The sequence below is a fragment of the Anopheles darlingi genome, chromosome 2 (genome assembly GCF_943734745.1).
Source record: "Anopheles darlingi chromosome 2, idAnoDarlMG_H_01, whole genome shotgun sequence".
NCBI lineage: Eukaryota > Metazoa > Arthropoda > Insecta > Diptera > Culicidae > Anopheles > Anopheles darlingi.
In genome coordinates, this window is record NC_064874.1 from 55,303,105 (window position 1) to 55,313,104 (window position 10,000).

At 41.5% G+C, this 10,000-nt stretch overlaps 1 protein-coding gene across 1 annotated transcript in view; it reads left to right on the top strand.

Annotated features, from left to right (window-relative positions):
* Positions 1-10,000, top strand: part of LOC125959998 (tyrosine-protein phosphatase Lar) — a 229,252-nt gene that overhangs the window by 100 nt on the left and 219,152 nt on the right. Inside the window, exons 1-2 of the mRNA XM_049693088.1 lie at positions 1-30; positions 686-931. The exon at positions 1-30 is cut by the window's left edge and continues 100 nt beyond it. The gene's annotated coding sequence lies outside the window, so the exon portion shown is untranslated. The remainder of the gene's footprint in view (positions 31-685; positions 932-10,000) is intronic.

A 10,000-nucleotide genomic window follows, 5' to 3' on the forward strand; every position in this document is an offset into this window, starting at 1 on the left:
GAAGGAGTGAACTGTTTGCGAGTCGAACAGGTATGGCGAGCAAGTGCCGCGTATCTAGGATTACGATATTTACAGTTACATAAATCACAATGGCCCATAATCACTGTGAACAGCTGATAGTATTTTCCATGCTGGTACTGCAGTAGCGAAGGGGCTGTAGTAGTGTATACATAGTTCGTGTATAACCGAATTTGGGTCACTTTGAAGTCTGTCTAACAGTGGTTGCATCGTTAATCTACAGTGAACGTCTGCTGCTATCGATCGATTGACGCCAACTGTCGGACGTGACGTGTATAGCGGTGACTGACAGTGATACCATCTCCAAGTAAAATAGTATGGTCTTGGAAGGGCTATTGCGCGACCATCTTCGCAGTGCAGTGAAGAAAATATGAAGTTATTATTAAGTAATATTATAATGATTACCAAAATCATATGATTGTAAAAAGTGAGTCTTTTCCAAACAACAGGTCATGAATGTGTGAAGTGAGCGAAGAATTACCCCTAATTTATTGTTGAAAGAATAAAAAAGTTCTGAGCAATGTGTGTAAGAAGTGGCAGTTACTCGTTGCCTTATTACGAGTACTCGTTTAAAATGTTAATCGGCCTGAGGTTACTTGTTTTGTGTATTTTCTCTTCCACTGTATAAATCGTGTTTTATTCATAAATATAGTTCTATTTGTTTAAGTGTTTCTACTATCGTGGTTGATTTTTTGTGTGTAATAATGGCTGCAATGCTGTAAGCGATAATAAGCTCGGGAGTGTAACTGTAGGTAATGATGTTTGCGGAGAAATTAATAGTTGAATAGAAAAGCATAATTCAATGAAACAAGTGCTCCACTTCATGTAGCAATTTGTGACGAAAAAGCAAACCGAAGGAATCGCTGATCTGTTGGCAACTGTAGTGTAGAGTTCGCTCAGCAACAAGTTAAAGGTAAGTGTCATTTATCATTTAAACGAATCTAACCCTGGGGGGTGATTCAGCATGTAAGTGTTATGTGACGATGCGGCTGCATTGTATCAGGGACATCAGGACACGTTTGTCATAATCCCAGCTAAAGGTGATGTGCATGTTTGGTTTTTAGCCACACACAATATAAGTAATTAATTTCGCTTCTTGATAGCGTGGTACCGATAAGGGAGTGCGAGCCAATTTGCTTGTAATCAAATGTTATACTGTTGAATCTTAATGTGAACATTTGCATAAGAACTTCAATTTAGCACTGTGATTCGCTTATGTGCATTTGAGATTTAGATTTTTGTGATATACGGCGATAAATCTAGCTCATTTAAGACATGACGGAAACGCATGTCTTGATAAAACATTAATATTCATAAAGAAATCCCTTTTGAATAATCTGTTTTATTGCTTTATTTATTGACATCAACATGACAGAAGTATGTAACACTCTTCCTGTTTTTAATTAAAGACTTTAATTGTAATTAAATTAGTTTTAATTAAATAAAGTAAATTGAAGCAAAGTTTTACATTAATATCGTATGAGTGACTAACGGATAGAAAAGGTAAGAAAAAATCCAATGATTCATCCAACTGGTTAGTATGCCTTCCGTTCCATATAGGATACTCATTCTACACTGGTGATTTGCGCTTCTTTGCTAGCGTGTATGATTAAGAACACGACGGCTTTCTTATCATTGTTTGCGTCAGAATCCTTGTAAGTAACTGATGCCCACACTCTGTTCATAAGCAGCCTCAAGTGCTGTCGTATGCTTTCGATTAGGCAAGTTGATTTTCTGAGAGACTTGTGTCCTGCGATTCGAGGCTCTGTTTTCTTAAAGAAAAGTATTACCCGTTTTTCATAAAAAGCTTTCAATAGGGCGAGTTAAGCATGGCTTTTACGAACCACTCGGAATAATAATAATTCTACTCTCCGATCGAGGGGGTGTGAATGTTATTCATGATGTGTGAAGGGAAAATTTGCGCATTTCACTACGTTCGCTTCAGCTCCCTTGGACACGTTCCCTAACGCCCAGCTCCTTGCCATACACATCTTGGTGAAGGAGCTGGAGTTGGTTGGTGTTAAGCTCAGACTTCTTGCTCTTCCAGTCTGTGAGTGCTTCCTCTTCTTCAGCCTGTACTTCACGGTGGCCTGTGCGATAGGCAACAAGGGAGGGATGAAGCCATGCGGGACATAAAATGCCGGTTCCACTTCTTTTCACGGAATGTTTTTAAACATGAATAATGTTTAGTTTATTTCAGCTATGCATTGCATTATTTATGATTCATACGTCGACTCGAGGCGAGGGATTCTATGTATTGTGTACGATATTGGGTGCCCCCCGAAACGGTGAAAAGCGTTTGCATAGGGAACACCAGGCCCGTCCTACGGGAACAACGCTAACGCACAAGACGTTCCTACAGAGCCTTTGTTAACGTTTATCAGATTTCTTACCAAGCAACAGTAGCAACAGCTTGAATTCCGCATATTTTGTTAACTACATGAGGCACCAACTGCAATGTAGGCTTATATTCCATTTGAACTCAAATATCCAATCGAATGCGATTCCTTTATTCTATCATCCAAATATATATCAAGTACTTTATATTGCTGTATGATTGGTTTCCAAGAAAGCCGCAAGCTTTTCTGTTAGAATAAGAAGAAACTAACAACATGGTTGGAATGACTACAACATAACTTCGCCAATTCAAAGGATCGTGCTATTTCAGAATACTCGAGAATAGTGTGGCTATTCGTGTGGAATGATGGCGAGCTTAAAATTTGGTTTGGAATAAACAAGAAAATTTATTATTTTCTTTATTCTTTGATTTCATGGAGCGAGCGAGGGAGGATATTTGTGGAGCCAAATATTCAGTGCGGAATGAGCCGTTGCCTGCGATCTGGTAGATACAAAAAGGTGATGTGGAAAATCGTCCGAAAATATGTAAGTTTGTGTGGTAGCTGGGAATGTTGCTGATGTTCAAGTTGCTGGAACAATGTGCAACACCTGAAGAAGAAGGCGTGCGGTGCTGTGCCAATGGTGAGGAGTCCGGTAACGTTTGCGTTTTCCGAGGGTTTTTCGGTTTGTGCATCCGGTTAAGGTTTTTGGGGAAACTGGTTGCCATCGCGGGCCATGTTTAGTGCATAGTTGATTCCATTGTGCAGTATTCAGCATCAGCCAAATGTCACAATAAAGCTTAGGTAAACCGAAATATAGACCTAGTCTTATAGAGCGTGGCATTTTGTTTGGAGTCAAATTGCCGTCGTGCCGTGGCGTATGAAATACTTTCGTCTACAAATGGAGCCGCCCTGCTTCCGGATAGTGATTATGTTTTGCATGCACTACCCGCACTCCCTGCACCTGGTTCCGGAAGCGGATAGAGTTGAGATGTATTTTGGTTAGCTCGTTCTAATTCACCATAATGCGATCAGCACTAATTTGCCCTTCGCACAGATGTTGGCCGAGCCTTGATAACGCACAATAACAGAGCCAGTTTTTTTTATATAGAACTGTTAATCTGATTGGAATGTAGTATCAAGAATCGCTCTTCATGGAGTAGCACATTGTTAATAGTAACTTTTGGTGGTACAATTTCAACAGTTCATCCATGTTATATATTCAGTTTTATATATTCTCTTCAATATGGAAGGGGCTTCAAGGTGGAAGCTGGAAATAACAAATGGCAAATTCATCGGAAACTATTAGCTGCCTATCTAATGGTCCATATACAGTACGTAGAGGGCTATCGAATACGAATAGTAAAAGCCGTGCGTATGTACAGTAAATGATGCGTTCTGTAAAAATCGATATTAATAAAAGTTCTCTTCACATCCCAGTGTAGAACTCCAACGCGAAGAAAATGCTTTGATTTTCTCCTCCGACAGTCTAAATGATGGAGATGAGGAAAGTAATTTTCCCTACGTACAGCAACATTGGACATTAAATCTAAAGGAGGAGAACGCAAAGGCAACAACAAAGCAAAAGTCGCTAGACCAGCTTTCAATAGTGAAAATGCTGTAGCTTCTGTGTTGCCCAATCTGCCGTCAGACCTCTTCTATCGACAGTAATCTAGTACATGGATCCTGACCCAAATATTCGCCTATATGCATTATTTGTTGCCAATCGTTTTGATCGTTCAATTTGAATAGTTCAGTTATCACACTTCTACACTGTAAAGAGTTAGAATGCTGTTGTAAGGTTGTTTTCATAAACATGTGATACACTCCAAAGTAACGTTCGTCCTTTGCCGTCACGCGTTGTAGCGCTGTTTGAAACATTTGGTGGTAAAACCAAACGTTCGTCCCTCGTGTACATTTGAAAGTAGCTAAAATGTTGTTGACGCAAGACTCTTTTCCCGAATGCATGCTACAAATTTAGCAACAAAAAATCCTCTTACGCTTTCTGTTCTGTCCTCGAGCAGCGACACCGTATGACTCAGATGAGCTCACATGCTCAGTGGGTGTTTGGTTTGGTAGCATCACCTGTGCTCACCCGTTCATTTCGAAAGGTCCTGACGAACACTGGCGGGAGGCAAGTTAGCGCAGAGTGGACTATTTGTTTCGCTACTTCAAGAGTGTAGCAACCGCCCGACGGCTGATTCTTTCCAAACCATGGTAGGAAGCTGGAACGAGACCGCGCTGCCCGGTGCCGCTGTAGCCAGCGCGGTTTCGTATAATAGATTGAATTTTTGGGAAATTTATTGCCATTTTCCGATAACTAATGTCTGTGTATGATTCAGTAGAATTGAACAAATGCCAACAGTTTGGCTCCCAATGGTATGGTACGTTTGCCCGATAGAACAGGATGTTCATGTTCTGCGTGATGCTGGCCTATTGTACTCGGCGGTGGTATCTGTTTGGGGAAAGCATGACCTTTCGTGTGTAGTCTGCCAGTATGCTCGGCGCACAAGCCCATTCCGAGCTATCTCTTCCCAGCAATCAACTTGGCCATTGGTCCATCCAGACTCACCCTGAAATACTATTGTTGTCATGAAAAGAGTTTTGACTGTGCACTAGGAACCAGAGTGTACCTTCAGCGAAGGACTTTTGGAATGAACAGTAGGGTTTAGCAGTTAGGAATCTGATCGTCAGTTTGTCGATAATCAATGATTCAGTTTCGTCACTCGGTTTGTGTGAAAAGTGAATCGGTTGAAAGCTTCTCGAATACCGGACGCGATAGAGCATCCAGAGGTCTGCTGGTGATACAAATGGTAATGCTGGCATGAAAAGAGAGGCATGTGCCGAAGATTCATTATCACGTTACAGAGTTGCCATTTCTGCTGACCAGATGGCAAGCGAACTATTTAACCATCGTTTTGAAATGAAAAGCAAACAGTGGTAAAACAATTTTAGGGCAGCAACACAGTTAAATCTGACGAATGTTCAATTTTATCACCAACACTGTCATTTGAATCAATTCAGCTGTCACGATTTTTAAGCGACATCTTTAATGTACATAATTTAGCTGGATAAAAATGTTTGTTTTTTATGCAAACGAAATTTGAAAGCTTTTATGACAAATCGATAATTTTGAAAAAGGAGTCGTTTTCTACGAAATATGAACCCGATGAAGTGATCAGGTGTGTTGTAACAAATACATATTACATTATAATATGGTGTTTTCCGGTCAATTCTGACTATTTCCTTTCATCTAGCAACGAACCTAACTAGACTGAAAAGTTTTGTACATTGTAATTCTCGGCTTTAGCACTTAATCAACGACAAGTGATACATAGATAACACAAACCTTGTTTGTCCGAATAGCAATGTTCTTTCATCGATAATCTGGCGAACCGCTGTCTCTTCGTTCTCTACAAAACGAATATCAGAATGTAGGATTGCTGACTAACAATGAATTCGCTAAGTAATCGATAAACTTTATACTTGTGAAGATGGTTTTGTAGCATCAATGGTTTCCAATGTTTCTTTCTCTTTTGGTATCAAGATACAACATTGATCTAAATAAATCTACCATCTTACAGTCCCGTTCCACTATTAACTGGTTATATTATTCCAAGTCATCCTTTTTGTATTTCTCCATTTTTCTTTAGACAAATAAAATTCATTCCTGCCCCTCTTTAAGCGAATGTTGCACTTTGTGCTACTTGGCTGTTTGCATGTCACATGATTAACCGCTCTTGGCTCTCGTTTTGGGACTGATGACCCTTGGTGGTTCATTTTTGGCACCTCGGCTTATTTCACTGTCACCCGAAGCTCACGCAACCCGCGCGGAATCCTTGAATGAGCCCAGCCAGCACGCTTGCAGCTCAAAGAACCGTCATCGCGCAAATGTTTAACCCTCCCCGCAAAAGGATACAAAAATTCTAAACACCGAAAAGAGGGGAACAAGAAAGAAGAAGTATAGCCGAAAAGTGGCAGCAGCCGTCGGCTTGGAATCGTTTGTCGGGTGGTTTGCTGTCGTTGGGTTGGCCAACAACGTTTGTTTTTATAGCTTAGGTACTCACAGATTTATCTTAATGGGTTCGCTGGCAACTCGTTTGCTATTTTATTTCTTGCTTCTCACCTCTCTTTACGCCAGCAATGTTCTGTACATTACCGGCGATGGGTTAAGTTTTCTTCGGTGATTCTGCTTGTTGAGCCGCTTACGAGCCGCCGCCCTCATCAGTGTGAAGCGGCCCAAGAGAAGGATTTCTCTTTAAGCAGATTATTTCTTAAATGCTCTACACCCATAATATGGCATGGAACGCTGGGGCTTCGGAGGTCTGCTTTCGCTGGGCATGACACCGGTTGGGGCGCAGTTCACACAGTTCCGACGCAGCAAGTGATAAATGCACAGTAATGAGGCTTCAGGATACTACTGTGTGTCGAGGATACTACTTCTCTCATTTACCGCTGCATGGAGTGGAGGTTGTTTTTTTGCCGGTTAGTGATGTAATCGAGCGTCCCTTTGGTATCACCACAGAAAAACTGAGCATAACCGGAAAACCAAAACATCCCCATTCATTCCTCGCACCATCCCAAAAATGGAAAGAACAAAATGTAGTGTTTTATCTGTAGGGTTTGATTTGCTTACGATGAGGCGGTTCTGGCTAGTGTATATTCCTTTCGCAAGTGGCACCGTAGGGACACGATAGAGTTAATTATGTGAAAAATGTTGACTTTCCATCCGCTTATCCCCCATCGCATTGGGCAAACACAACCTTCCTCAACCATCTTGGTTCACCTTCTTGTGTACCGTCCGCCTCATTTGGCCGGATGAAAGATGGACCTCGAAAAGAGCCATTCTCTGATTCGCTCACCTTTTTCTCAGGCCATTGGCGGAGTCGACCAGAGGGAGGAAACGGGAGTGTATCCTTTCGTAGACCAAGACAACATCGAAGCAGTTTGTTTGTTGTGGTGATTTTTAAGCCAAAATTATTCATGGCCGTTTTCGGTTAGATAAACGAAAGTTGGTCGGTGGGAATTAATGCGGTTGCTTGGGCCGCCTCTGAAGCTTCTTAGCAGACAAAACGGAAGAGGATGATGATGCTGTGGATGGTATTTATTTACGCTTTTTGCATTTTGGTACACAGTGTGAGCAGGAAATGAAACGTGATAAGCAAATGTAAAATCAATATTTTACCATGCGGTGTTATGAATGACAATTTTCGCTCGACAGAACACCTGCGTAAAAAGCAGTCGCGCAACTCTTCATTACTGTCGATAGTTTTCTGTGTCGTCGGCGTGTTAAAGCGGGAAACTAATTAAACCTGGAGATTGTAATAATACTAAAGCATGAGTTTGTGTATAGATTAAAATCAGCCATCTCTTCATTTGTTACAATCATTAAGTACATTTGCTTAGAGGGTACAATAAGTGATTTCAATGTATTGTAAAATATTATGCTTACTCGCGATCTTTTCTTATTTTAGGGTTGGATTAATTAGTGAAAGATAACATTAGTGAAATTAATGTGCGCCAAGGATTCCAATAAATCTTCGCATTTTCTAGTCATTCAATCTTTGCGTGGTTGTAATCAGGATCCGTAAATTATATTTGGACCAATCCAAACTATCATCTTGTGGTTGAAATAAGGTTGCTAATGCGGCCAAGCACGGTTAAGGTGAAACAAATTTTCTATACGAACGAAATTGTTCTTACCCAGCTTGGTTGCAAATTCGCCTTAAAATACTGTCCAAATACTTGACTTATGTGACATTGCGACGGCTCTCGCCTTGGTACGTTATTGGTATCTGCTGGTGAGTTGCAAAACAAGGTTGCTATCGTTGCCGTGCATTAAAAATAAAATTTTGCAACTCGTCAAAAGACAGGCAATGAAAGATTCTTTACAGTCAATGTTGTTATCGTGGCCATGCACCTTTAAACTTGTTAAAGGTTAGAACGGCGGATTTGAATTCGCGGTATACGCGATGTAAACAGATTTTTACTTTGATTAACATGCTACAATATGTGTGATGATTGTTTGTTAACGGGCACAGTTTGAAAACCATCACTAAATGCTGCGGCTACCATACGTCGGCTGCCATGAATGGATGGATCTGCTTGCTATCAAAACTCAGGGCAAGGAAATGCTTTCCTTCAGGCGTGCGGCTAAACTTTTTGGTAAAACTTTTATTTGTCAATGGCTTTGGTGAACCGTACCGTGCATGTTTCCTTTTTTCCAGCATCTTCAGAACCGTGACCTGGTTGTGAACTTTTGCAAACATTCTTCCCAAAAAGTGGCGCCACAAGGCGAGTGCAAAAAGTCATCACTTTCTTGAGACATTCCCGCATACGCCTTGCGTGTATCCTACAAAGTTGCTGTGGTTCCATCTTGGCGTTTCACCTTAAAACTCTCTCGTACTGCTATCTGCTCACCTTGAAATTGAAGGTGGAAAGTTTATTATAATTTGAAAGTTTTATAATTAATTTTCAGTCGAAGTTGCTAGCCGTTCGGCGCATCTACCGTTTCGTCAAGAAGAGAGTTCGAAGGGTACTTTGCCTGGGTACTGATGCGCGGGAGGTTTCGGTTATGATTTGCCAATGCGTCGTTGGCTGTTTTCGATCCGGTAGCACCGTACCTTGTGCAACAACTTCTCCGGTCCTTGGTTGCTGCACTTTCGGTCTTAGCCCTCGGGTGACGATATCATTACTGTGGTTGATTTGAAGTTCCGTGCGTGCCGATGATGGATGGTTTGCCAAATAGTTTACTGAAATTATAAAACGTAGCAAAAGAATTGCTCGACTCCGAACTGAACCGACGACCGGCGCTACGAAACGTTTAACAATAATGTAGGTCGCACCATTCGATTGACGATGATTCGTTTTGGAATCTATCCAATTGCTCGAGCGGTACATTCTAGAAGATGCCTTTTTATCGGTCTTTGGTGACTGTTTTTTTGTTAGGATTCTCTTCCATCCGGCCCTGACTTCTAGGAGAGGTGCTGTTATGATGCCATTACTTACGCTTGCTACCCAAAACCACTGACCCAAGGACGAGTGAAAAATTGAATTCTTAACGAAACCGTAATCAGGAAAACAAATAGCAAAGTACGGTAGATGGGAAATAATAAATGAACTCTCCATCAAAACACCTCTGTCGGGACGTTTTTGCTTCCATCTTGACCCTGCCACGCGACATCGGAAGTTTGCGAGAAGGTGTTGTAACAAAGTTTCCTTACTTCTCGACGACCGCGGCTACCCTACTGATCGAATTGTATGAAAAGGCTTTAGATAAGGGTTTAGACGGCTGTTAGAATTGTCACAAAATCGTTTGTCAGCTTGACACAAATCATTCATTCGTGTCCTCTCACGTATCCCGATCGATGAACGGATGGAACAAAGTGGAGGACAAAAACTCCAATCCTTTCAACTTTAGAACCACAACCAAACCAAACCCCGATAAAGTTTTAGGTCGGGTTCATGCTTGTTATGGTGGGCGGTCACCATTTTCCGGTGCTAAGCCTCTTGCCAGCGTTCCCTTTTTCCAGCTTTCGTTCGTACTTTTGGTGGTTGCGTTTGCTGTTGGTCGAATAGTGAGATGGGACACGATGCATCAATCGCTTGCCAACTCGTAACATCCACGTCTGACTGGACCGTTTGCC